This window comes from Chlorocebus sabaeus, chromosome 7 (genome assembly GCF_047675955.1).
Source record: "Chlorocebus sabaeus isolate Y175 chromosome 7, mChlSab1.0.hap1, whole genome shotgun sequence".
In the NCBI taxonomy this organism is placed as follows: Eukaryota; Metazoa; Chordata; class Mammalia; order Primates; family Cercopithecidae; genus Chlorocebus; species Chlorocebus sabaeus.
The window spans coordinates 134,948,801-134,976,315 of NC_132910.1; the positions used below are offsets into that span (position 1 = coordinate 134,948,801).

Consider the following 27,515-nt stretch of genomic DNA (forward strand, 5'->3'; position numbering starts at 1 on the left):
TATACAAAACAAATTGTATTTTTATGTACTAGCAATGAACTATCTGTAATTGAGGTTTTAAAATACAATTAAACAGCATCCAAAAACATGAAATACTTAGGGGAAAAATCTGACAAAGGACATGCAAGTCCTGTACCTGAAAACTACAGAACATTTCTCAAGGAAATTTAAAAACATGTAAATAAATGAAAGCCTGTATCATTTTTTTTTAGATCAAAGACTTGATTACATGTTTCCCCATACTGATCTATATGTTAATACAATCCCACTTAAAATTGCAGCAGCCTTTTTCATAAAAATTGACAAGCTGATTCTAAAATTTACATGGAAATACAAAGGACTTCAAATATAATAGATACTTTGAAAAAGTACAAAGTTGGTGGACTACATTACTTAATATCAAGATTTGTTTAAAATCTACTATAATGAAGAACATGTGGTATTGGCATAAAGACAGAAAAATAGATTCATGGAATAAAATAGAAAGTCCATAAATAGTCTCACATATAGTCAGCTGATCTTTAACAAAGGTACCAAGGCAACTTACTGGGGAGAGGAAAATCTTTTCAGTGAATGGTAGTGGACAAATTAGCCACATGCCAAAAAAAAAAAAAAAAGTGAATCTTGATTTTTACTCATCCCATACATAACAAATTCACTTGAATTGGATCATAGACTAGATAAGAAAACTAAAAATACAAATTTTCTAGAATTTTACAACTAAATTTCTAGAAGACTGGAGAAAATCTTAGTGCGTTTAGGTTTGCAAAGATCTCTTAACTACAACACAAAAAGCATAGACTATACGAGAACAGAAAAGCAATAAATCGGAATTCATCAAAGTCCCCTACACACAACATGGATAAATCTCAAAATAATTATGTTGAGTGAAAAAGACAGACACAGAAACAGTACATACTGCATGTTTCCATTATATAAAATTCTGTAAAAATGAAAAACAACCAATAGCACAGAAAGCAGATGAGTGGTTGCTCAGGGATGGTGAGTGAATCGTGGCAAGGGAGGATGTTGCAAACGAGCACTAGGAAACTTTGGGGGTGATGGGTATGTTTGTTTTATTGATTGCAATGATTTTTTTTGTTTGTTTTTTGAGACGGAGTCTCACTCTGTTGCCTAGGCTGAAGTGCAGCGTGGCATGATTTCAGCTCACTGCAACCTCCACCTCCCAGGTTCAAGCAATTCTGCTGCCTTAGCCTCCTGAGTAGCTGGGACTACAGGCGTGTGCCACCACGCCCGGCTAATTTTTGTACTTTTTTAGTAGAGATGGGGTTTCACCATATTGGCCAGGCTGGTTTCGAACTCCTGACCTTGTGATCTGCCTGTCTCAGCCTCCCAAAGTACTGGGATTATAGGCATGAGCCACCGCGCTGGGCCGATTTTTTTTTTTTTTTACAGGTGACTATATAACATCAAATTGTATACTACCTCATATGAGCTTATTTCCTTTAGAAGGGGGCAAATATAGAACCATGAAAAAAATAAAGCTATTTTCATTATCTAGGGCAAAGATTGGCAAGCCAGAGCCCTCCAGCCAAAACCTGGCTTATCACTTATTTTTGTAAATATAGTTTTATTGGAACACAGTCGCGCTTATTTGGTTACCTATTGCCTATGGTTGCTTTCATAGTACAAGACAGAGTTGAGTAGTTAAGAGAGAGATTGTGTGGTCCATGAAGCCTCAAATATTTACCTACTATCTCGCTCTTCACAGAAAAAGGTTGCTGACCCCTAATCTAGTAGATTAAAAAAAGAATACTCTTGAACTGAAATACCTGGTTCAAATCCCTTTTTCATTACCATGTGACCTTGGGTAAATTATTTCACCTAAGCTTCAGCTTTTCTCACCTGTAAAAATGGAGATTAAAAAACAAAAACAAAAACAAAAAACCTTCATATGTTCATACAGAAGGTTCCATGAAGTAAAACACAGACAATGCTCTGAGCTCTAACTGGCAATATAGAAAGTACTAAAGAAAAAGGGGCTTGGGGTAGCCATTATTATTTAGAAGTGAACACTTCTCAGTTGCTTTGGGGAAAGTGCATGACACTTACCATGAGTGGAGCTTGCAGGACTGGAAGTGGCTCTGGGTGAGTCAGTGAGCGGTGCGTGAATGTGAAGGCCTAGGACATGACTGTGTACTACCGCAGACTTCAGAAACACTGTACACTTGGGCTGCACTAAATTTACTTTAAACGTTCTTTCTTCAATAGTACATTAACCTTACCTTACTGTGACTTTTTACTTTATAATATTTTAAATTTTAAAAAAATCTTTTTGACTCTTTGGTAATAACACAGCTTAAAACACAAACATGTTGTACAGCTAGACAATGTTTTTTCTTCATATTCTCATTCTATAAGCTTTTTTCTATTTTTATGATTTTTTAAATTTTTTACTTCTTAAACTTGTTTGTAAAAACTCAGACACAGCCGGACATGGTGGCTCACACCTGTAATCCCAGCACATTGGGAGGCCAAGGCAGGCGGATCAATTGAGGTTGAGAGTTTAAGACCAGCCTGACCAACATGGAGAAATCCTGTGTCTACTAAAAATACAAAATTAGCCAGGTGTGGTGGCACATGCCTGCAATTCCAACTACTTGGGAGGCTGAGGCAGGAGAATCACTTGAACGCTGTAGGCGGAGGATGCAGTGAGCCGAGATCGTGCCATTGCACTCCAGCCTGGGCAACAAGAGTGTAACTCTATCTCAAAAAAAAAAAAAAAAAACTCAGACACAACACAGGGTTGTGGTCAGGATCATCAATATCTCTGTCTTCCATCTCCATATTTTGTCCAACTGGAAGGTCTTCAAGGCAGTAATACCCATGTAACTGTCATCTCCTATGATAGCAACGCTTCTTCTAGATACCTCCTAAAGGACCTGCCTGAGGCTGGTTTACAGCAAACTTTTAAAAATATAAGTACAAGGAGTACGCTCTAAAGTAATGATAAAAAGTACAATATTATACATAAACCAGGTACATCATTGTCCATTATCATTAGCAAGTATCCTATACTGTACATAATTATATGTGCTATACTTTTAGATGACGGGCAGCTCAGCGGCTTTGTTTACACCAACATCACTGCAAACACATGAATAACGTGTTGCACTATGACATTACAATAGCTCCAATATCACTAGGCAACAAGAATTTCTAAGCTCCATTAAAATCTTATGGGGCCAGGCGCATTGGCTCATGCCTGTAATCCCAGCACTTTGGGAGGCCAAGGCAGTTGGATCACTTGAGGTCAGGAGTTTGAGACCAGCCTGGGCAACACGGTGAAACTTCGTCTCTACTAAAAATACAAAAATTAACCAGGCATGGTGTCATATGCCTGTAATCCCAACTACTCGGGTGGCTGAGGTGGGAGAATCGCTGGAACCCAGGAGGCAGAGGTGGCAGTGAGCCGAGATCGTGTCACTGCACTCCAGCCCGGGCAACGGAGCAAGGCTCTGTCTCAAAAAAAAAAAAATCTTGTTGGACCACTGTCATATATGTGATGTGTCGCTCACTGAAACATCCTTATGCATATATGCTGTGTCCTCCCAATAAAGTAAGCTAGAGAGAAGAAAACATCATTAAGAAAATCATAAGGAAGAGAAAATGTATTTATATTCATTAAGTAGAAATGGCTCATGTAAAGGTCTTCATCCTCGTGGCCTTGACGTTGAGGAGGCTGAAGAGGAGGAACAGGGGGTTGGTCTCACTGTCGCGGGGGTGCAGAGGCAGAAAAAATCCTCCTGTAAGTGGACCCGTGCAGTTCAAACCCGTGTTGTTCGTAGGTCAACTGTACTGTTTCTCTCTTGCTCCTCCCTCATTGTGACTAAAAGATGAAGATCCAAACAGCATTTTTAGTGCTATTTTTGCAAGCTGTATTTATAGTCAAGCTCTAAAATCCAACTGTACAGAGTCCCTAATGCCTCACCCTTAGATGGATTAGAAACTTCTCTAGAAAGGAGATGATGTCTTTATCTCATCTTCCCTTCCAGCACCAAGGCGAGTGTCTTACATTTAGGAATGTTTGATATGTTTTCGTTAGATGGATGGATGGATGGATGGATGGATGGATGGATGGATGGATGCGTGGATAAATGGATGTTATAGATCTTCATTAAGGCAGCATCAAGAGCTTCACTCTGTGAAGTGAATAAACAAAAGTAAAGTATTAGGGGTGCCTGCTTTGCCTTGCCACTTACTGCCAACAATGCCTAAGGCACAGGATGCACACGATCTGCTGCTGTGGTGTTTTCAGGGTGTTGTCTTGGTTTTTGTCTGTTCATTTGTTTGGAGTTTGGTACCTCTGGCCGCAGAGGGGGAGGACATGTAGCCCTCTCTCGATGGCACACTGTCCCTATAGGGCTGGGCAAGGCCCTTCCCGTGGTTTGTTTTTTATGGACTTTTACTCTCCTCACCTCCTCATGGGTAACCATTGGAATGTGTTTATGTATTTTTATTTGTGCCAATTCTTTTAAAATACAGTGACTTCATGCGTGTATTTTTAATTTTCCTAAGGAGCGTTGTGCCACGCGTCTCTTGCTTTTCTTACCCTTTTCACTCAGCACTGAAATGTTCAGATCCACCCACGCTGCTGTGTGCACAGGAGGCCCGAGGTTTCTAAGCAATCCTTTGGTGTGGCCACACCTGCGCCCATCTATTCTCCCCATTTTGGTTTTTTAAGGTACAACTGACAGTAATTTGCCAGGTTAACCAATTCTGTATCCAGGGATTGGAAAAAGAGGAGTCCCTGCATCTGCTTAGCCCTGAGCCCTGGGAAGAGAGGTAGAGGTCAAGGAGAGATCAACCCAGCCAGGCCAGCTCTGTCCCCACTGGCCCCCTTGGGCAGCGGCTCAGCCCAACTCTGTTTTCTCACCTGCAGCAGAGTCAACAGTCCCTGCCCCACCAACCTCAGGGCTGATACGGTGCTTCCAGGAAACAATAGGAGAGGAAATGGCTGTGAATGGTGACCACGGCCACACGTGGACACGCAACCTGCCCCAGTCCCTTCCTCAGCTGCCCTGCAGCCACCCTGGGTGCTGGAAAGGAAGTGTGTCATCCCTAGCCGCAAGGAGGCACTCACTCTTAGGATCATGCGATGAATTGTTACGTCCTGGGTACACCTCTGCCTCCCTGGTTACACTGTCCTGCTCCCCATTCAGGGGCTGTGACCTTCCTGGGGGCCGTAGGGAGGTGCACAGGTCCCTCAGGCGTGAAACCCACCCCAGCGTCCTCTGGATCTTTGCCAGTGTCACCCTGTCTCTTCCTCATAACCCCCCACCACCATTTCTGTTCATGTGATAACTTTCTAACCTGGTGTGGGGGAGCACATGCCCTTCCCTGAGTCCCGCACTAGGGATATTCCAGAGACTCCTGGCGGGATTTTAGGGTCATTCCAGCATGTGGTGTGCTCAGTCCAGCCCCATATTCCCTCAACAATAACAACAGCAGCAACAGCGGCAACAAGCAGTGAGAACATGAACTCCATGTTGAAGCCAAAAGACATTAAGAATGCATGCAGCGCAGGTGTGCACTGGCCTCCCAGCTTCCTCCAGCAAAGGCCCCCAGGAGCAGCGTGCTGGGCCTCTCTGCTGCAGGCAGAAGGGCCTGAACCAAACTACCCAGCGTTGGCCAAGCCCTCCTAGGGACAGGCATTGCTCTGGAGTCTGTGCTCGCTGGGCACAGGGAATGTTTCTAGTCGGCCTCACTGCCCAGCGTTACTGATTTCTTCCCAGGCCAGTTTTTCCCAGGAGCCCGTGAGCTTCTGGAAGGCTGCCATGAATCGTGTTCTTCCACTGCTTAAAACCCTTCAGAGAGTCTCCCCTGCCCTTGGGACAAAGTCCAATTTTCCTCATTATGGCACCAAAGGCATTCCCTTTGAAACTGGGGCCTTCAGCCCTGCCAGTCCCCATTCTTGCTCTGTGCTGTGTCCATTGTTATGTTCTTGAGGTCTCTGAAAGGAACCACACTCTCTCCCACCTTAGGACTTTCCCCCATGCCTTTCCTCCAGCTCCAAATATCCTTCCCCACCCCTTCCTTCCCACCACTTGGATAATTCTGACTTGTCCCTCTGGCGTCAGAAGTCTCTCACGGTTCACAGGAAGCCTTGCCTGTTCACCAGGCACAGGCAAGGTGTGCTGCCCAGGTGGGCACATGCAGTGTGCACCTATGCGTCCTGGGGCACCACAGCCCCACCCAGCTCCACCACAAGCCTCGGGACGATGTGTCCCCTAAAAACTCGTATTTAAAGTCCTGTCCCCCAGGGTGTGACCTTCTTTGGACATAGTCATTACAGAGCAAATCAAGCTAAAATTAGGTCATTAGAGTGCCCTCTAATCCAAAAACCTGGTGTCCTTCTAAAAGGCATAAATGTGGAGAAAGACACTCAGGGAGAAGGCCACGTGAGGATGAAGGCAGAGACTAACGTGAGGCTTCTACAAGCGAAGAACTCCAGAGATCACCAGCAAACCACCAGCTTGGAGAAAGGTGCAGCTGTCCCAAGGAACCAACCTTGCTGACCCCTCCATCTGGGACCTCCAGCCTTCAGAACTGTGAGACCATCAATTCCTGTGATTTCAGCTGCCCTATGTATGGTGCTTTGCTACCCTAGAAAACTAACACAGGCAGCAATCATGTCTTCACTTTATTTTTTTCTACTTCATCTACAGAGCTTAGCACAGCAATTGGAACACAATTGGAGCTCAGTGCATAGTTATTGAAAGAAGAATTTGTACTCTGGAGAACAAGGAGGAGACATGGTTCCTGCATCCAAGGATCTCATGCAATGAGAACACAGAGAAGGAATAAGATAACTCAAAGTGTGTGCATAATGCCAGGTTAGACACATGGACAGCCAGGCTACTGTGAGTGCAAGTCCCTGTAAACCAAAAAGAAAATTCTAAGTCCCTCAGCCATCTGAATGGATGGCCTCTCGGCCAAGGCATTCCAAAGTTAACCTATAAAACCAGTTCAGGTCATGAGGGGAAGGGGGAGCCAGACATGCCTCATGATACCCTCCTTCCTTTTGGAATTACTGATAGAACAGCCTCTTTAAGTCTGAGAAGAAACATTTATAACCTATTCTCTCTGAAGCCTGCTACCTGGAGGCTTCATCGCATGATAAAACCTTGGTCTCTACAACCCCTTACCATAACCCAGACATTCCTTTCTCTTGATTCCAGGTCTTGAGATAGTAACTCAATCAACTGCCAGTCAGGAAATCTTTGAATCTGACTGTGACCTGGAAGCCCCCACTTCCAGATGTCCCAACTTTCCAGACAAAACAATGTGCATTTTACATGTATTGATTGACGTCTTATGTCTCCCTAAAATTTATAAAACCAAGTTGTAGACCTGCCACCTTGGGCACATGTGGCCAGGACCTCCTGAGGCTGTGTCCTGGGCATGTCCTTAACCTTGGCAAAATACAATCCTGATTAATTGAGACTTGTCTCAGATACTCTTGAAGTTTACACCCCTTACTCAGATGGGGGCAGGCAGTGCCCGGCAGCAATCCCGGGAATTTCCCCAAACCCAGACTTTCAAGTACAAGCTGGTCAAGCAGAAAAGAGAATTGGAAGAAACAGAGGAAACAAAGCCCAGTGGACTATTTGTGTACCCTCGAGTAATGTGCTGGGAGAGAAGCTGGGACCAGTCGTGAGGGATCTGGGAAAACCTGCCGAGTCTGGGAACCAATGGATGAACTTCTTAGTGGGGGGTCCTAGAAATGTTTCTCTGGCAAACTGAGGATACATTTGAGGGGGTTATGAATCACTACCAGCATGCTCTCTGCTCTTCATGGACATCAGAAACTGGGGGAAATCTTTCTTTGTGAGCCCTCAGCCTCAAGGGCAGGCAGTTCCTGGGCTGAGCCTCACTGGTGAAGCCTTTATGTGCCATGTAGGAACTGCCCGCACACCAGCTCCTATTTTGTCCTTTTGATAGGCAACATATTTCCTCAGCAGGTGTGTTGCATGACTATTTTTAAGCCCAGACCACCTTCACCCTCCTAGAATCTGCCTCTGATTCTTGGAAGCTGGGGAAAACCATGTTTTTCATAATTTCTCAAAACTACTAGTTTGCAGCAGCAGTTCTGTGAAGCTGGGGAAGAAGCTGAGGACATCTGTGCCATGTTTCTGTTCTTATTCACGTCTCTCTGTTCTCTGAAAGCAAAATAATGCAAAGTTATAAAGACCATCAGGGAGAATCAGAGCGCAGACAGGATTCCAAAGGATGGAGGCTGCCCCCGACAAAACCCCTCCCCAAAGCGGGGAGAGGCCGAGAGGGGGCTCCAAGATCCCAGGTGCTTCCCTCTGCAGCACGACACAAACTATGGGACTATGGGTTCTGGGCAAAGAAAAAAAAAAACATCGATTTGGTTCCAGTCTTCTTGGTCTCATTGTTTTTATCATCTCTCAGAGGATGTGTGGTTGTCCTGAATCCTGTGCTCAGGACAGGAAGGGAAAGCAGAGGCTAACAGAACTCACTCGGTCTGCAGAACACAGGAGGAGAGCAGGCTAAAGGCCCATCCACCTCTGCACGCATCAGGGGGCTTCTGCATCCTGAGACACCCTTCCTGAATCGACACTTGGGCCCAGCGTGGCAATGGGCCCCATAGATGCCAATTAGATGGACGTGGTCTCCACACTGCAGGTGTTCACAGTACTCACTTGCCCCCGCAGACCCCAAATGCCACAGAACTCATTTGCTGACCTTTAGCTGATGACAGGGGCTAGAGTTGACATTTGTATCAACCCAGCGCATGCCTCAATGGGTCACCCTTCTGTGAGCAGGTGCTTCAGAGGCACAGCAGGACAATCCTGGCGGCTCACCACAAAGCAGGGCCACCACACGCATGGGGAGAACTAGAAACCGATGGCTTGGAATTTCCCTGCTGTTCTGCTGTTCTGGGTGGGCTTTGATGGGCTCTGCTCTGACTTCCTCTCTTAGACCTCTGGGCAGTGTTGCTACTGATGCGATAGAAATCAAGCATCCTGTTTCACTCCGGCAGAGGCTGCACTGCAGCAATGAGGGGTGTTTGCCCCATACCCAGAGAGGCACTTCTGGGGAGCGAAGGCCTGTAGCGAATGGGCAGCCAGCACATCGGGCCCAGGAGCCTGCTGCGCTGCAGAAGCTGCTGAAGTGCTGCCCCTGCCCACCTCCCAGGACACCTGTGGGAATATGGGAATTCCACAAATTATGTATTCTAAGCCCCAGGAGATTTAAAAGGAAGGGAGAGGGAAAGAATGAGAATCGATGCTCTATTATTTGATGAGTTTGTAGGAGAGTGTATGAGAGCAGTGTTGAGACAAGATTTTCAACTTCGATGTAAGGAATATCTGTTAAGCCCCTACTATGTGCCAGGGCTGTGTGGGACGTCTAAAGAACAATTGGCAGCAGCCTCTTAAGGGGTGTGTGTGTGTGTGTGTGTGTGTGTGTGTTAGCGGCAGGTACATAACACAAGTTCAAAAGGGAGTGTCATAACTGTATTAAAGAGAAAAAACTACCACCACTGGATTTAGAGTTATGAGATCCGGGTTTGAGTCCTGGTTCTACTTATCCGCTGCTTCCTTGAGTGTCCTCTCTATAGAATAGCAATCATAGCTCTTCCGAACATCACAGGGTTTGGGAAGGCAGAAAAAAGAAAAGGGATGCAAAAACACGCAAAAACACGCAGAAAAAAGAAAAGGGATGCAAAAACACACAGGGGAAAAAAATGTGGTTCCACAGCAAGAGTGGGCCCTCGTGTAAACTATGAGCTTTGGGTGATAATCGTGCATCAATGTAGGCTCCTTATTTGCAAGGATCAGACCCCTCTGGTGCCAGATGTCGATAGCAGGGGGGCTGCGTGTGGGAGCAGCGAGGAACTCCCTCGACTTTCTGCTCAATTTTGCTCCAAACAAAAAAATGTCTCTTAAAAAAGAAGTAAATTCAAAATAAAAAAAACATAAAAATACATAATCCATTTGAGAAAATTACAATAATTAAAAAAGACAGAAGGCCGGGCACGGTGGCTCAAGCCTGTAATCCCAGCACTTTGGGAGGCCGAGACGGGCGGATCACGAGGTCAGGAGATCGAGACCATCCTGGCCTACACGGTGAACCCCGTCTCTACTAAAAAATACAAAAAACTAGCCGGGCGAGGTGGCGGGCGCCTGTAGTCCCAGCTACTCGGGAGGCTGAGGCAGGAGAATGGCGTAAACCCAGGAGGCGGAGCTTGCAGTGAGCTGCGATCCGGTCACTGCACTGCAGCCTGGGCGACAGAGCGAGACTCCGTCTCAAAAAAAAAAAAAACAAAAAAAAACAAAAAAAAACAAACAAACAAACAAAAAAGACAGAAAAGGAAAATGGAAAACCACTATAGACGTGGTTTAATTGAGTTGATATTAAAGCTTTGGTAGAAAGGCACAAAGAAAATGGCCTAAGAGTTGAAAGCCCAGTGAAAGCACAGCTCACGAGGGCTACTTGAGGGAAACTAGGGGAGAAAGGTTTAAGACACAGTCTCCAGCAGAATGGGCTGTCATAACCCTTGGAGTAAGAATTGGGGTGAGGTCGTGAGGAGAACAGCTGCCTTCTGGTATCATCCCTCCCTCTGTCAGGCACCGTAGGCAAGAAGCCATCCAGAGAGACTCCGAGGCCAGTGACTGAGTGTGTGCTCGCACACCTTGCCCCGAACCTGCACTTGTGTCCCTATTTCTGCCTGTGCTGCCATAACACATACCGCAACAGGTGGCTTAAACAACACCGGTGCCTTCCCTCACGGCTCTGGAGGCTAGAAGTCTAAAATCAAGGTGTGAGCTGGGCGGTGCTCCCTCCAAAGTCCTGAAAGGAGGACCCTTTCTCGCCTCCTCCAGTGTCTAGCAGCCCCAGGAAGTCCTTGGCTGTTAGCAGCGTCGCCCTCACCCGTCTCACATCTTCTTCCCTCTGTGTCTATCCCCACGTGGCCTTCTTCTCCCTGTGTGCACCTGTGTCCAAATTTCCCTCCTCCTCCTCCTCCTCCTCTTCCTCCTCCTCTTCCTCCTCCTCCTCTTCTTCTTCTTCTCCTTCTTCTTCTTCTTCTTCATCTTCTTCTTCTTCTCCCCCTCCTCCTCTTCTTCTTCTCCTCCTCCTTCTTCTCCTTCTCCCCCTCCTCCTCCTCGTCTCCTTCTTCTTCTCCTTCTTCTTCTTCGTTCTCTTCTTCTTCCTTTTCTGCTCTTCTTCTCTTCTTCTTCTTCTTCCTCTTCCTTCTTCCTTCCCCTTCTCCTTCTCCTTCTTCATCTTCCTCCTCTTCCTCTTCTTCCTTCTTCCTTCTTTCTTCTTCCTTCTCCTTCTTCTTCTTCTTCTCCTTCTCCCTCCTCCTCCACCTTCCCCCATCCTTCTTCTTCTTCATCTTCTTCTTTTTAGAGTGGGGTTCTCACTCTGTGGCCCAGGCTGAAGTGCAATGGCACAATCATAGCTCACTGCAGCCTCAAACCCCTGGGCTCCAGCAATCCTCCTGCCTCAGCCTCCTGAGTAGCTGGGACCACAGGTATATGCCAGCCACCATACGCTGGTAATTAAAAAAAAAAATTTATTTAACCGTAGAGATGTTGTCTCCCTATGTTGCCTAGGCTGATCTCAAACTCCTGACCTCAAGCAAACTTCCTGTTTTGGACTCCCAAAATGTTAGGACTACAGGCATAAGCCACCATGCCTAGCCAAATTTCCCTTTTCTTACAAAGAAAACAGTCCTGTGGATTAAGGCCCAACTTAATGACCTCATCTTAATTTGGTTACATCTGTAAAGACTCAGTTTCCAAATAGGCCACATCCATAGGTGCTTCAACATATCTTTTAAGGGGACAAAATTCAAGCCATAACAGTGGGCTAGAGTAGCTCATCCCCTCACCTTGTCCCCGAGTGCCAGGCAGAGAGGAAAACCCTGGGTTTAGAATTCTGAGACCTGCGTTTGTATCTCAACTCTGTGTCTTACTAGCTGCATGACCTCAGACAAGTTGCCCGAACAGTGAGCCCCAGATTCCGCATCTATGGCAGGGATCGGAATGCCTAGAACACCTCCTCCCCACCACTGATATGAGGATTCCCTGAGATGGTGTTAGTGGATCACTTTGTAAATCTAAAACTCCAGGCCAACATCTGTTGTCATTGCTTCAAACAAAGGGCCCAGCTTCAACCACCTGTGGTTACAAAAAAAAAGGGGCAAGTTTCCATCAATACTCTAATTACAACCAATTGCATGCATTTCCCATCTGCCCACACGGGAAGTTAAACCCCTCAAAGCACCTTTCTGTTATTTCTGGGGATCCCCCGGGCTGTGTCACACGTGTTCTGGAATAGGAATAGGTTCCCAAGTACCTGAGTGTCTGCTCTTCTTTCCCGCTCCTGAGTGACTAGGACTGCCTTCCCCGCTGTTGGCACTCCTGAGATCACCACTGTTCTGGTGCCACTGGGTCCCCCCACTCAGGCCTTGCAAAAGGAGCACGCACTCCCCACCTTCTCCTCTGCTCCACCTCATTCCTCTCCGCACCGAGCTTAAGCTGGGCTATAACCTTTAACCAGGCCTTGTTTGAAATGTCAGCAGAAGGGATGCTCAAAACAGGGGGACTTGGGGCTGCTAGTGCCACTGCTCAGTCTGTCCCCCAGAGCTTGCCTCCCTGTAGCAGGGCCTGCCCACCAGGATGCTATGAGCACACCTGCCCCCCACCATGCAGGGCAGCCCTCCAGAGACTCAGTGAGAGAAGCAGCTCCTCCACCCATGGGAGGCAAACTCTGCCTCCCTGTTCCTCAGTTCCTGTCCTAGGACAGGCCACTTTCCAGAAGGACTGGCAGTGGGAATTCCCACTGCACTCGGGGAAGTCCCCAGGCTGTACCCATGGGCCTGCAGCACTGCTTCCTGACCCCACGCCACATGATTCCACTGGCACACAATGGTCCAGAGGCTGCAAATTAGGCACACAGACCTGTTTCATTTGGGTCATGCAGTTTAAAAAATATATATGAATTATTATCAATATTCCCATTGAGAGAGTTTACATTTTAAAAAATCTAAATTTCTATCTTCTCTTGAAAACAACATTCGGCCTCTGGACCTGCATGTCAGTCACCAGCGAGCTCTGCAGCCGCTCTCTGCAGCTGGATGTGTGTCCCTCCAAATCTCAGGTTGAAATGCGATCCCCGGTGTTGGAGGTGGGGCCTGGTGGGAGGTGTGTGGGTCATGGGGTGGAGCCCTCATGAATGGCTTGGTGCCATCCTCATGGTAATGAATGAGTTCTCGCTCCATTAGTTCCCAAGAGAGCTGGTTGTTACAATGACCCTGGTGCCTCCCCACACACTTGCTTCCTCTTGCCATGCCATCTCTGCCATCTCTGCTCACACCGCTCCCCTCCACTTTCTACCCTGAGTGGAAGCAGAGCAAGGCCCTCACTAGAAGCAGATGCCTGATCATGAACTTTCCAACCATCAGAATCATGAGCCAAATAAACCATTATATATATGTATACATATTGCCCAGCCTCAGGTATTACATTATAATAACACAAAATGGCTTAAGACACAGCTCCTTCCTCTCAAAGGAGCCTGTATTCTCCAATTTGCCGATGCCCACAGTCTCTTTTAGTCCTGTGTATCGCCTTCCCGGCCCCTGCAGCCATCTGAATTGGTGGGACCATGCTCCTACAGTGGCCCCCAAAGGTCCACTCCACAGAGCGCTGGGCCTGAGCTCGTTCTGGTGCCATTCTCTCCTCCAACCTGGGACGGTGATTCTGTCTGTGTGTCCTTCCTGCACAATGCTGCCGTGAGCTTTCCAGCTCTTAGAAACACCTGCACAAGGAAGAATCAGCCTCATAGCAAGAGAAACATGCAGGTTAAGTGCAGGCTGTACGGCAGGTTGCCGCAGAACTCACCTTCAATCCACGTGGGGCCAGGAATCATTCCTTCCCCCTTTGTGCCACCCTCCATCAGCACCATAAAAGAGCTGGTGGAGACAGGGTCCTTGCACAAGCAAGTACAATTGCCATCTAGTTAATGGTGAGGACCCAGTCAAGCGGGAACAGTCTGCCCCAAAGGTAAATTTCAGTTTAAGCTCTTTTAGGAAGCCCCTGCTTGCAATTTTTAAGGAGTTAATTTTCTAGAAATTTTTCCATAAAATTGTTTTTTTAACCTTATAATTTGAGCACCTATTAACATCATATCGCTGGTGTTTCCGATAGACTGCAAGGTGGAGCATGATAACCGATAGAGACCAAAACTTCACACGCAGACAGTCATAAACGAAATGATGGTGGGAGGGCTGGGGAATTTCCATAGTACTAGAACTTCTGACACACTGTGGGCATAAAAGAGAGCATGAAAGTTGCACATATTGAATTTCTCTTTGCATAGAGGCACAAGTGCATCTCTCCTGTTTGACCTTGAAATATTAAAAGAACCACAAAAAGGTATCTGTTTTGGGAAATCCCTCGTGCCCCAGTGCTGAGAAGGGCAGGTGGACTCAGTCACAGGGCTCTGTCCCTTTAGGTCTATTGACCTCAGCATGGTTGTAGGGACAGGTGCCTCTCCCTCATTCTTTTTCTAATATCCTCCCCTCCTTGCTTCCTCACTCAGCCTACCTCCCCAGCTACACAGCCAGTGCAACCTTGACCCATTTAACCAAAATGTTGCCAATGTTATGGGACAGCAGATGAACACAGACAATTCTGAATTTTCTGCCTTAGAAGATACAGCTTTTGGCCAGGTGAGGTGGCTCACGCCTGTAATCCCAGCACTTTGGGGGGCCAAGGTGGGCAGATCACCTGAGGTCAGGAGTTCGACACCAGCCTGGGCAACATGGTGAAACCCCGTCTCTACTAAAAATACAAAAATTAGCCGGGCATGGTGGCAGGCGCCTGTAGACCCAGCTACTCAGGAGGCTGAGGCAGGAGCACAGCTTTCTCATCTTCTGTGTAGGTTCCCCGCATTGCCTCCAGTTCCCCGCATTGCCTCCAAGATGCTGGTGCCATACGTAACTCCTACCACCTAGAATCCTCCTTTTAAGCATTTTTCAGTTCCTCAAATTTTAGACCCAAGGAGTGAGGCTCAGGGAAAAAAACCTCAGGATTCCTTCTCACCTGCCTGTGGCCCACCTTGTGAATTCTGACTTCCTGTCCCATTTGGGAGTTCTGGTCCTCATTCCTGTCTGAGGACCTGTCACCTGATATAATTCCTAGCAGGAAAGTCCATCCATGTCAAAGAAGACCACACCTGCACATACAGACCTAGGCCTTAATATTCAGCCCACAACACAATGGTCGCCTCTAGCAACAGAGCCCAGCTATTTGCACAGGAACACACACCTCCAACAATGCCAGACCCGCCCCGTGCACTAAAAAGTATAAATTCTGCCCAGGTGGATGGGCTAGTCTGAGCTTTCCTGTAAATGGGGGCCTGACACAGCTACTGGCTGCCTAACCTCTGAAGAACTTTCATCGGCTAATTCAACTAAACTTTGCAACGCCCTGTGCCCTCCTCCTCCTTAAAGCCATACTCCCCAGTGTCAATGGACTATTCAGAGAAGAAAACAGCAGTGTTTATGGGGTGAGGCCTGGGGTCAAGTTCTTCTCTGCAACTTAAATTCTCTACAGCTCACTTCCCTCTCCTGTCTGATCCATTAATACCTAGTCCTCTAAACAGTCCTATAAATTTGCACACAAAGTTAGTTATTAACCAGCACCAAGGCCGCGTGGGGTTTCTGCAAGATGACTGACGGTGATTACTTACATGCGAGTTGAGCATAAACATCCTCCTGGAACATTCAGTCCACGCCTCTGCAGCATGACTGTCAACTCTAATAAATGTTTCCAGGATTAAAAGGCTGGTTTCTCAGGGTGTCAAGAGAATAAGGCCAATTGGTGGTGAATCAGAAACATCTGGGGGGAGGCCTTTTGGAGAATCATGAATAAATATGACAAAAAGAAAAACATTTTAATTTTTATTAATTACTGAGTAATTTCCTATAGCATAATTGTTAAATTACTAATGAATACCATGAACTAAGTTTATTTTATTATGAAATAATTCTTTTTAATATACTTATTAATCTATCAGTGATAATTATTAACTTACCATATGGATTAATTAATGCAGAATGATGAAGTAGGTTGAGAAGGGCTATAGCAAAAGGTGGAACAAAACCAGGGGGATGAGCAGGAAAAGAGCTCTGCTCTGTCATGGGGCTTCCGGGAAATCAGATTAAGACATTCTGCAATTGGAAAAGTACATTCTGTAGTATGTCCTCTGTACAAATGGTTTAAAACTTCAAATCACCTGATCTCTTTTTTTTTTTTCAGACAGTCTCACTCTGTCGCCCAGACTGGAGTGCAGTGGCGCTATCTCAGCTCACTACAACCTCAACCTTCCAGATTCAAGCAATTCTGCTGCCTCAGCTTCCCGAGTAGCTGAGATTACAGGCATCTGCCACCACACCTGGATAATTTTTGTATTTTTAGAAGAGACGGGGTTTTGCCATGTTGGCTAGGCTGGTCTCGAACTCCTGACTTCCGGTGATCCACCCACCACAGCCTCCCAAAGTGCTGGGATTGCAGGCATGAGCCACTGCACCTGGCTGTCCTACCTGATGTTTAAGGAATAAATAATCATTTGTGTAGATTTTAGTTGTTTGTGTGTGTGTGTGTGTTTTTTTTTTTTAAAGTATAACTTTTGGCCAGATGTGGTGGCTTATGCCTGTAATCCCAGCACTTTGGGAGGCCAAGGTGGGTGGATCATAAGGTCAAGAGATCAAGACCATCCTGGCCAATATGGTGAAATCCTATCTCTACTAAAAATACAAAAATTAGCTGGGCATGGTGGCGGGCGCCTGTAGTCCCAGCTACTTGGGAGGCTGAGGCAGGAGAATCACTTGAACCTGAGAGGCGAAGGTTGTAGTGAGCTGAGATTGTGCCATTTCATTCCAGCCTGGCGACAGAGTGAGACAGTGTCTCAAAATATATATAATACACACACACATAATATTTAATATGCCAACAAGTTTTTTAAGATTTTTTTCTTTCTTTTAACTTTTATTTTAGGTTCAGGGTGCATATGCAGGTTTGTTATGTAAGTAACTTGCATGTCACAGGAGTTTGGTGTACAGATTATTCCGCTGTCCAGGTCATAAGAATAGCACCTGACAGGTAGTTTTTCGATCCTCACCCCACTCTCACACTCCACCCTCCAGAAGGCCCTGGTGTCTGCTGTTCTCTTCTTTGTGTCCTTGTGTACTCAATGTTTAGCTCACACTTATAAGTGAGAATATGTGGTGTTTGGGTTTCCGTTTCTGTGGTAGTTAGTTCATGTAGAATAATGGTCTCCAGCTTCATCCACGTTGCTGCAAAGGACATGATCGCTTTCTTTTTTATGACTATATAGTGTTCCATGGTGTATATGTACCACATTTTAGATTTTAGATTTTAAAAAACTTCAGTGCCCCCAAAATGTAATCAGCTGCAAACATTTCACCAGGTGAAAACTTTCTCATCCCACAAATTTTAGGCCATGGAGAGTGTGATTTTCCCAGAGTCTACGGAAAAGTTAAAGCCCTGGGCACAAGGTAAATTCACTTAGATTTTCAGGGTAGATACTGATTTTTATTAGGCTCTCGTGCCACTCACAGAAATGCCGCGTGCTCTTAGTTATCAGCCTCACCCTAATACCTGTATACCACATCCTGTTCAACAGAAAGGAATATCCACTTTAACACCTACCAGGGGAAAAAAAAATGCTCTTTTAAAAATAAATCCGTGACAGTTTTCTCAAATAAAAAGTTGGATCAAGAAATAAATGCAGGCCAGGCACAGCTTCTCATGCCTGTAATCCCAGCACTTTGGGAGGCTGAGGCAGGTAGATCACAAGGTCAGGAGTTCAAGATCAGCCTGGCCAACATGGTGAAACCCTGTCTCTACTAAAAATATAAAAATTAGCCAGGTGTGGTGGTGAGTGCCTGTAATCCCAGCTACTTGGGAGGCTGAGGCAAGAGAATCACTCAAACGCGGGAGGTGGAGATTGCAGTGAGCCAAGATTGCGCCACTGCATTCCAGCCTGAGTGACAGAGAGAGACTCTGTCAAAAGAAAGAAAGAAAGAAAGAAATGCATAAATAAATGTGTCCCTACAATGGGATATTATTCAGTCATAAAAAGGAATGAAGGGCTGGGTGCAGTGGCTCACACCTGTAATCCCAACACTTTGGGAGGCCGAGGCAGGCAGATCACAAGGTCAGGAGATCGAGACCATCCTGGCCAACATGGTGAAAACCCATCTCTAATGAAAATACAAAAATTAGCTGGGCATGGTGGTGCACACGTGTACTCCCAGCTACTCAGGAGACTGAGGCAGGAGAATTGCTTGAACCCAGGAAATGGAGGTTGCAGTGAGACAAGATAGCACCACTGCACCCAGCCTGGCGACAGAGCAAGACTCCGTCTCAAAAAACAAAGAACAAACAAACAAAAACAGGAATGAAGCTCTGACATAGGCTACAACATGGATGAACATTGATTGGAAACATGCTGCTAAGTGAAAGAAGCCAGACCCAAAAAAAGAAACACTGAATGATTCCACTCGTACAAGGAACCTAGAATTGGCAACTTCATAGAGGCAGAAGGTTGAAGAGAGGTTACCAGGGACTGAGGGGAGAGACAGCTGCTGTTTACTGGATAGGGAGTTTCTGTTTGGGATGATGAAAATAACAAAAACATTTTTGGAAATAGACGGTGACAATGTTTGCACAGCATTGTAAATGTAATTAGTGCCAGTGTACCGGACTCCTAAAAATGGTTAAAAAGGCAAATTTTATGTCTATTTCATCACAATAAAAAAGTACAAATATTAAAATAAATGAAAACTTGGAACACCTTGAGCCATAGAGTTCCGCCAGGGAGTCTTTGACTGAAAGGACCGACCAGACCACGTTCCCAAGGCTTTTCCATCCCAGACCACTCGCAAGCCCGTCTCCTTCAGCTCCACAGCCCCTCCCCACTACTCTGCTGACCCGATGGCTCTGCGTCTGATCTCAGCCCCACCAAGAAAAGCTTCCAGACTCACAGAAACACATTCTGGAAGATGAGCTTTCTTAAAGCCTTTGCTTTTGGTTTTAATAAAAAAAGATATATATATCTTGAAAACAAAACTGCTATCTAAAGCCGGCTAAAAATATAACTGCAACTTTAGGAAAACTTAATTACATGTGCTATCAATTACTGACCCATGATCAATCTATCTATATTTCCCTTTTCTCTCATTTCAGAAAGTAAGAATAAAGTGGCTTTGCTTAAATATAAAAACCTAATCTCTCTTCTCATCTCTTCTACTTCTTTGTATTAGATTGTCTTCCAGAACTAATCAAGAGGTCCCTAAAGCTGGCTCCAAAGACAGGATCCTCTGAGAAGGTCTCTACTCTTTAAAAACACCCACTCACACCTGTAATGCCAGCACTTTGGGAAGCCGAGGCAGGCAGATCATGAGATCAGGAGATCGAGACCAGCCTGGCTACCACGGTGAAACCCTGTCTCTACTAAAAATGCAAAAAAAATTAGCCGGGCATGGTGGGCACCTGTAGTCCCAGCTACTCGGGAGGCTGAGACAGGAGAATAGCGTGAACCCAGGAGGCGGAGCTTGCAGTGAGCCGAGACCGGGCCACTGCACTCCAGCCTGGGTGACTGAGCAAGACTTCATCTCAAAAAAAAAAAAAAAAAAAAAAAAAAAGAAATTTTATTTGTAAACAAAAACCTGAAATTGGTGATTACACATTTCACGTAAGATGGGGTGGGGGCTTTTGCTCCAGGTGAGTATGCATGGTTTGAACTTGACTCAAGGTCACCAACTAACCTATGTTGAGAAGAACCTTAATGTGATAAAAAGAAGTGAGTATGAAATTTCCTACCAGAAAATGTTGATGGTTAATTTTCTGTCAACTTGGCTGGGCCAGTGTCCCAATATGTGGCTTAACATGAATCTGGATGTTTCTGTGAGGGTCTTTTGGATGAGATTAACCTTTAAACTGAGGGACTTGAAGTAAAGCAGATTGCCCTCTCCCATGTGGTGGGCCCCATATAATCAGCTGAAGGTGTGAAAGGAAAATATTGTGGGCCCTCAAAATCACTAAGCTAAAGGGAAAATTCAAGCTGGGAACTGCTTAGGGCAAACCTCCCTCCCATTCTATTCAAAGTCATCCCCCTGCTCACTTAGATAAATGCAGATCTGGCTGCTTCCTTTGGAAAGGCTAATCAGAAACTCAAAAGAATGGAACCATTTGTCTCTCACCTACCTGTGACCTGGAAGCCCCCTCCCTGCTCTGAGTTGTCCCGCTTTTCCAAATTGAACCAATGGTCATTTTACATATGTTGATTGATGTCTCATGTCCCCCTAAAATGTATAAAAGCAAGCTGTGCTCTGACCACCTTGGGCATATGTCATCAGGAACTCCTGAGGCTGTGTCATGGGCATGCCTTCTCAACCTTGGCAAAATAAACTTTATTTTATTGATTGATTGATTGAGATGGAGTCTCACTCTGTTGCCCAGGCTGGAGTGCAATGGCGCAATCTCAGCTCACTGCAACCTACGCCTCCCAGGTTCAAGTGATTCTCCTGTTTCAGCCTCCTGAGTAGCTGAGATTACAGGCAGCAGCCACCATGCCTGACTAATTTTTGTAGCAAAATAAACTTTCTAAAAATTAATTTAGACCTGTCTCAAATGTTGGGGGTTCACAAAGGCCTGTATAGAACAAAAGACTGACCTTCTCCCGAGCAAGAGGGACTTTGGGAGCAGACAGCCTTCAGACTTGGACTGCAGGATTGGCTCCTCCCTGAGTCTTCAGCCTGCTGGTTCACCCTGCAGACGTTGGACTTGCCAGCCTCCATAATCACATGAGCCAATTCCTTAAAATAAATCTCTCTATATACCTAAATACACATTCTATGGGTTCTATTTCTCTGGAAGACCCTGAGTAATACAAAAATCTAGGAACAAATCCTGAGTCCTCTGCTACATATTTGCAGAATGTTTTCAGTAAACCAATTAATCTCTCTGAGGCTAAATGTCTTCATCTGTGAAATGGAGATTTTTATAATACCTGAAAGTGTTCCGGGGGTAATGTACATAAAGCACATGAGATATCATGGGTGCCAAATAAACAGTAGCTTTTAAGAGGGAATGCCACAGACACAAAACTAAAGAAACCACTTCTCTTCTCCTTAAGTTGCTTATAGCCTTGGAAAAGAGCTAAATAACAATGGAAGTAATGTGTACTAAAACAAATAACTAGGGCTTCAGATTCATGTGTCTTGGGTACGATGGGAACTAGAATGTGCCACCCCAAAATATGCCACTTTGGCATACGAATTGTTTTGAGCTGAAGGCAATTAGCTGTCAGGCATCCCCTATTCTGTCTAAAAACAGGACATAAATTTCCATTTGTAAGGGTGTCTCCCTTTCCTATACCAGGAAGAGAAATACTCCAGAGTCAACTTTTAGCACCTGAGGCGACTCTTATCTGCTTAACAAACATTATTAAACAACACTTGTTTCTTACACATTATATCCCTTTGCCTTCCCATAACTTACCTCTCATCTCAGAAGCCCAAAATCCCCTTGCCTTTGTCCAGTCTAAGATGGTATATAAGCTCCAAATTCTAACTGCCCCTTCGAGTCACATTTCATTGTGAATTCCTGTGCTAGCAGACATAATTATACCTGTTTTTCTCTCTTGTTGGTCTGTCTTGTGCGAATTTAATTCACAGCACCCCCAACCACTGAATATAGGAGAGTAGAGAACAAATGTTTTTCCTCCCCTACAAGTATGATTAAAAATATAGGAGATCTTGTAATTAAGAATTGGCCTATGAACCAATATTCTCAATCTCTAATCTCAAACCTATTTTTTTCCTCCTGCACTGATGGTATATTGACCTAGAGATGATAAAGACAAAGTTATTTAGAAAGGTAATGCTGGCAGCCAATTGGGTGGAATAGCTGGAAAAGTTCCTTTAAGAGTGGAAGGATAGGCCAGGTGCGGTGGCTCACTCCTGTAATCCCAGCACTTTGGGAGACCAAGGCAAGCAGATCACCTAAGGTCAGGAGTTTGAGACCAGCCTGGCCAGAATGGCAAAACCCCATCTCTACTAAAAATACAAAAATTAGTTGGGCGTGGTAGCACATGCCTGTAGTCCCAGTACTCAAGAGGCTGAGGCAGGAGAATTGCTTGAACCCAGGAGGCAAAGGTTGCAGTAAGCCGAGATCATACCACTGCAATCCAGCCTGGGCCACAGAGAAAGACTGCCTCAAAAAAAATTAAAATAAAAAAGAGTGAAAGGATCCATAATTACAGGTAGGTTATCATCAGTTTTCTATTTTTGCTAGATGTTGAAATTAGGTGTATTGAATAAAATGCATGGGACTTAAAGTCTCAGTAGTTTCTTTCAAATCTCAGCTCTGCTTCTTAGCAGCTGCCATTGGAGAAGTGATTATCCTCTGAGCTTCATTTTGTTCATCTATAAAACCCAGTGACCAGCACATAGGAAGAACACAGCAAGTGCTGATGTCATTGAACATGCAGCTAAATGAATGATTAACAGTCATTGAATTGAAAACTGTTTACCAAACCCAGGCTTGGAAGATTGAAAACAGAAACAGTGGTGTTGACAGAGCATGATGTTTTAATGGATGACAGTAAATAGAAAAAGGGGGTTGATTCTGGAAAAGCGGAAAGAGCTTCAGAAATACTGGGAAGCTCCCGGCTTTGAACGGTCTGTCTTGTTGAAATATTTAAGCCTCAATGTACTTTGTCAACCTCATTTTTAGTGAAAGAAGGAAGGTCTATTAAAGACAGCAGGAGAAAAACCATGCCTCAATAGCCAGAGTAAATCTAGTTTCCACCACACTCAGGGTGACCAGTGGTCAGAGCAAAGCAGCATGGATGCTCCTGATGTCAGGATTTTTCTGTCCTGACCTGAGATGCTTCCGGGTGAACCCATCAGACAAGATGCTTTCTCAGACTCAAGTTCAACCACGTGGACCTCAGAGAACGTATAACATTGTGTTTGTTGTTCCAGCTAGTACCCAGACGGGAGTCACCTGTGTGCATGCCTTTGCATGCACAGCCACAGGGGTTTTCCCAGCTCTGGTTCTCTAGTTCACTCGAATGAACACAGGAGGGATCACAAACGCCTGAAGAATGTATGTTCTTTTCTTCTGTTTTCCTGCACAGGTGCTAGTGTATTAAAAGCAAGAGCAAAGGGGCAGCCTGATGGCTGATGAGGTGATGAACGAGAGCAGCATGTGTGCCCCGGCTGTTCCTAGAGAACAGTACGCAGAGTGGATTTCTCCATCACCCTCTCAATTTCCAACTACATCCCAGTTGTCCCCTCCTCAGTCCTGAGGGCCTTTCTTAGTTGAGTCATAAGGGTAACCTCCAGGATGTCTCCAGAGCTAGGAGGAAGCTGCATAATACCAGTGTTTTTTAAGTACTTTTAGAAAACAGTGACACTCATTTGACAAAAAAATTCAACGTACAGTGATTTGTTTCACTTACTGCTGTTGACCTTTCAAAAAAAGATAATCTAAGGTCCCTTCCCTCAAGGATGTATTTACAACTTCCTTGGGGAGTCAAACATAAAAATTAAATAAGAGCTACGCAAGGATTATACCGATATAATTAATTTTAAAATTAGATTGAGAGCAAAAACATTTATTGAGCATGTACTATGCTCCAGGTACCTGCATAGGCACTTTTATTTATTCCTCTGATTAAACTGTCCTGTAAGGTGTGAGATATTATCTGCATTTTACAAAAGATAGCTCTCGGTTCAGAATGGTTAAGTAACAACAGGGTTCAGGACATGCTACCCCAAACTGTGGTACCTTGACACACTGAGTATATTAAGCTGAAAGAATCTGAAAGAATCTGAAAGTTGGCACGTGCAAGAAGCTCCCTCTCACCTTTCCTCTCACCTTTCCTCCTGAATCAAGTCACAAAACCTAGGAAGGATTTTCTGACCTTCTCCTGAAGCAGAAGGTCAAATCCCAGCTTTGCTTCTTAGCAGCTGCCACTGGAGAAGTGATTATCCTCTGAGCTTCATTTTGTTCATCTATAAAACCCGATGACCAGCACATAGGAAGAACACAGCAAGTGCTGATGTCATTGAACATGCAGATAAATGAATGATTAACAGTCATCGAATTGAAAACTGTTTACCAAACCCAGGCTTGGACCCTCCTGTGAGCAATGCCCTCCCCAGACCCGGAGAAAGGGAACATCCTTATTTCTGAAGAGAGAGAAGAAGCTGAACAAACAGGCCTTGCTCAGTTTCCCCCAGTTTATTACCCTCAGATTACACTCTTTCCCCAATCACATTTCCGCACACCTGGCCACTCCTCATCACACCTGCTATACAAAAGAAGCCAGGTTGAACTGTTTGTCTGGGTCTTCATTTCCTTATGAAGGCCCCCGTGTCAAGTAGAACTTAGATTAACTAAATGTGTATACTTTTCTCTTCTTAATCTGTCTTTTCTTGTATGGGCCTCAGCCCTGAACCTGGGATGGGCGAGGAACATACATTTCCTCCCGTACAAGTGTCTTCTCGTGCAGAGTTTCCGGTTCCAAATCCACGAGTCTTTCCACTACATCAAACCTAATGATAAAAATTCAAGCGTGTACAAAAGAAGGATCCCTGTAGTTTAGTGCATCCAGAGAACCGCTCGGCTCTCCCAGGAGGACCACTCTGACCTGAGGAAGAATAAGGCCTTTATTAACACAGCTTGGCCGCACTCCACTGGTATAAATCCCAGGCAGACAGTCAACCCCCTTCCCCATTCCCATCCTCTGGCCTTTCGAGAAACGGGACCTGCCCTCCTAAGGGAATGTTCATTTTGCCACTAACAGGGAGCAAAGGCCCTTTCTGAAAACACTGTTTGCTGTCCAGTAACAGCTCTGTGGAATCTTTTAACACATGGCAATTCCGTGGCAGGATATCTGTGTTGGTTTTGTTTTCACAGAGTGGTCACAAAGCTGAGTTCAAGGTGAGAAGTGAAAAAAATGAAATGAATGGTAGCTTTTTCCACATGACCTTTCACTGCAGCGACCCGGCCGGGTCAGTCCCCGCGTCTGCTTGGTGGTGTGCACTTGCCATGACACACACACGTGGTATTCACGAGTGCGTGTCAGGAAAGCAGCAGTGTCGCACGGACAAGCAAGTGTCAACAAGAGATGTGCCTCCTCCACACCTCATGTGGTTAATGTCCAAACTCGCTCATCTCACAGTCACGTTTGACTCTCGGTTGATCACTTTGTTCATGTTAAGATTGAACAGGAAATATTGTTTTTACAGGGTCTGGAATTTTAAAGAGTCTAAAGATTCCTGATGGTTTTATTGACTTTATTTGTGGGGTTCTCAAAAGGAATCTCACAGTGTAGTTAACAGCAAGGAGTAAGCATTTTCTTACTTACAAAACCAAAGTTATATGTGTGGTACAAAGATGAGAGACTGGGGCCGGGCGTGGTGGCTCACACCCGTAATCCCAACACTTTAGGAGGCTGAGGCAGGCAGATCACCTGAAGTCAGGAGTTTGAGACCAGCTTGACCAACATGGTGAAACCCCATCTCTGCTAAAAATGCAAAAATAGCTGGGCATGGTGGTGCATGCCTGTAATCCCGGCTACTCAGGAGGCTGAGGCAGGAGAATCACTTGAACGCAGGAGTTGGAGGTTGCAGTAAGCCAAGATTGCACCACTGCACTCTAGCCTGGGTGACAAGAGCAAAACTCTGTCTCAAAAAAAAAAAAAAAAAGAAGATGTGAGACTGGGAGCAGAAAGAAAGCAGTACTCACGCAACACTGGGCTGTGGTGCTTAAAGAAAGTGAAAGAACAAACACATGAAATACCAGCCTCAATGCAAAAATAAGCTGGAATGCAGGAGGTTTTCCATGCTTTTTGAAACTAAAGAAAAACAGTCTGCACTCAGGCTGGGTAGAAATTGTAGCCTTGGGGGTTTTGTTGACTCCAAGACTTTCAGCTTTGCCTTAAGTGTTACTCAAAAGGTGAAATTGATTCAGCCAAACATTACCATATAAACACAAACAGGCACATTTTGAAAACAGTTCCTGGAGTTCCAGGGAGTTCCCTTTTAATTCATCCCTCGCTCAGTGCCATATAGTTAGTGTTCAACATCCTTCTAAGAAAAGAACTGAGGCGGTTTATTATTAGTGGGGAAGAACCAATACGCAGAAATACAAAGGGGCATAGAAAGATAGTAAGCAACATTTCTGCTACAACAAGAGTCCTTAACCATGCTTTACTCCTGCCTCGGGGCTTCTGAAACCTGCCTAAGCTAAGAAACACAAACACATGTATGTGGGCCCATAATAGAGGTAGGTGAGGGCTACAGGTCTCCTTAGCTTCATTACCAGGCAGTACGTTACAATGAAAGCAAGTCTCAGACTGAATTCAGCCATAAAATAAACATTTAGAAGCCAGCAGGCTCAAAAACGTGGTACAACCAGTTCTGTAAACTCAACCAAGTACTGGTGCTTTGTTCTGCTGGCGCACTGACAGGTGCCTTGCATAACAGGTTCACTTAAGGCAGATGTGACAGTGTTCGAACAGCATGACTTAGTTTCATGTCTAGTCAGGGTCAGGTGCAGGAACCTTCCTAGGAGCTGTGGATACAAGTCCTGATTCAAATCCCAAACCAGAGACAACATTGGGAAGGGCATACATTACCCACTATGCTTTCTAGGTCATAACACCCTGTTTGTGCAAGGAGATGCAACGTGATACGGTGCTTCCATTCAGCCAACAATATATTGAATAACTCTTACTTCACCAATGAAAATGACTTCCAAAATCCATCATGCCAGATAGCAAAGCTGTTGGTGTTCATTGAGGATAGAGGAAGTTCTTACAGCTGACTCTAGAGTAGGAGCTTCTTCTTTTTTTTATTTTTTATTTTTTTATTTTTTGAGATGGAGTCTGGCTCTGTCACCCAGGCTGGAGTGCAGTGATGTGATCTCAGCTCACTGCAACCTCCGCCTCCCAGGTTCAAGCGATTCTCCTGCCTCAGCCTCCTGAGTAGCTGGGACTACAGGCGTGTGCCACCACACCCGGCTGATTTTTCGTAGTTTTAGTAAAGACGGGGTTTCACCATGTTAGCCAGGATGGTCTCGATCTCCTGACCTCGTGATCCGCCCGCCTCGGCCTCCTGAAGGTGGAGCTTCTTAATAGTCTTTCGAATTCCAACAGACCACCCCTGGAGTGTGTATTTATTCCTGAATAGGGCCCTTCAATATTGACTCGCTGCTCCTGGTTGTCAATTAAAAACCCAGAGATAAATGCCACTACCTATGCCGGCATTCTTAAACATGAATTGAAACAGTATAACATTTTTGCTAGGATCTTTGATTGTTTCTTGCAGGGCCCAGACTGGGGACCCAGGCATACACCTGGGCTCAAGACTTAGGAAAGCCCTGTCTCTTTCCTACCCTTAGGGTCTGGAG

General features: G+C 45.3%; 1 long non-coding RNA gene across 2 annotated transcripts in view; it reads right to left on the reverse strand.

Moving 5' to 3' along the window:
- Nucleotides 1–1,676: 1,676 nt before the first annotated feature.
- LOC140712053 (uncharacterized) overlaps nt 1,677–27,515 on the reverse strand; it is a 37,754-nt gene continuing 11,915 nt past the window's right edge. Inside the window, exons 2-4 of one of the 2 annotated variants that reach the window (XR_012093512.1) lie at nt 16,099–16,234; nt 15,754–15,914; nt 1,677–4,163 (exon numbers count right to left, since the gene is read on the reverse strand). This is a non-coding gene — a long non-coding RNA (uncharacterized lncRNA). Of the gene's footprint in view, nt 4,164–13,124; nt 13,819–15,753; nt 15,915–16,098; nt 16,235–27,515 lie in introns of those variants that run through there. The other variant, XR_012093513.1, reaches the window with a different exon arrangement.